The sequence below is a fragment of the Lactuca saligna genome, chromosome 3 (genome assembly GCF_052625555.1).
Source record: "Lactuca saligna cultivar CGN05327 chromosome 3, ASM5262555v1, whole genome shotgun sequence".
Lineage (NCBI taxonomy): Eukaryota > Viridiplantae > Streptophyta > Magnoliopsida > Asterales > Asteraceae > Lactuca > Lactuca saligna.
Window position 1 is genome coordinate 93,508,633 of NC_136419.1, and position 1,715 is coordinate 93,510,347.

Sequence of the window (1,715 nt, forward strand, 5' to 3'; positions counted from 1 at the left end):
TTACGGTTGTAAACTCTATGTGAACTTGGCTTCTTTGATATTTAAGGTCCTAAACACTTCAAGGAAGTGATCTAGACTAGTATCCAAGGCCAAGGATGGGACTAGGGTTCACTTTGTCCCATCTTTTAGGGTTTACGGCCCAAGAACATTCCTTGGCTTTGAACACCTTTGATATTGTGATTCATTGTGTTTCCTAGGTGCAAACAATTCCATTTCAAGTGTATAACAATCTAGGATAAGTTTACTTACAATCTAGAAGCTTGATTGGGTGTTTAAGGTCTAAGAACACTAGTGTGTGTTCTTGTTGTTCTTGGTGTTTTGAAGAATGCTTGAAGATCTACACAAATGGAATGATTTCATAGATGAAACCTTGTAAGATCACTAAATGATGAAGTAAATCAACTAATAATGGATGAAAACACTTACAAATTTAAAGATCAAGAAGGAAAATCGGATGCTACTTGAGAGAGAATGGATTTTTGGTTTGATAATGGTAAAAAGTGAATAAAATGACTAAGTGTCATTTATATAGTACTTAGGATTTTTGGCCCCCATACCATTTGGGCCGTAAACTCCAAACTCTTTAAGTTTTAGAACCTAAATGTTGCACACTTTACCGTAAAGTATCCTCACTCCAGTTATCTCTTGCAGTACTACACTTTAGAACACTCAAACTGACTTTAAACCGGCTAAAAATTAGCAGAAAGTCTTTAACTTATAATTGAAGTGCTTGACTATATACATGATAGAAAATTTCGGGTTTTCACAAACACCTACGAAGAGTTTTATAAACATTACAATCAGAGAAGCTCGATTCGAAGTTCTCTAAGTGAGAATTTTGGATACGAAGAGTCGAATTCTTGGGCCACATTGTTAGCAAAAAAGGAATTCATGTGGACCCTTCCAAAATCAAGGGCATTGAGAATTGGTCAGCACCGAAGACACCTACAGAAATTCGTCAATTCCTACGTCTTGCTGGCTGCTATCGCAAGTTCATACAGAACTTCTCTAGCATCATGAAACCGCTAACTTCATTGACCCAAAAAGGCGTGGACTTTAACTAGGAAGAGAAACAAGAGAAGGCGTTCCAAACACTGAAACAAGCCTTGTGCACCACACCGATATTATCCCTCCCAGAAGGGATATAAGATTTTGTTGTGTATTGCAATGCATCCAACCACGGGCTTGGTTGTGTTCTAATGCAAAGAGGAAATGTCATTTCATATGCCTCGAGATAGCTTAAGACACACGAAGTCAACTATACAACACACGATCTTGATTTAGGAGCAGTTGTATTTGCTCTGAAGATCTGGAGACACTACCTATATGGTACAAAGTGTATTATCTTCATAGACCACAAGAGCCTTCAGCACATATTCGATCAGAAGCAGTTCAACATGAGACAATGATGGTGGGTTAAGCTACTCAATGGCTACGAATAAGAAATTCATTATCACCTCGTCAAGGCCAATGTAGTAGCTGACGCCGTGAGTTGGAAAGAATACTCTGGTCGGAGAGTCAAATCTCTGACTATGACTATCCATTCACACTTGTCCACACAAATTAAGGAGGCTCAACTTGAAGCCTTGAAACCTAAAAATGTGGCGAGTGAATCCCTGATAGGAATGGATAAAAACTTAGAAGTCAAGGATGGCAGAGCCTTATATCTCATGGATCGTCTCTGGATACCGAAACACGGTGGCTTCAGAGACTTG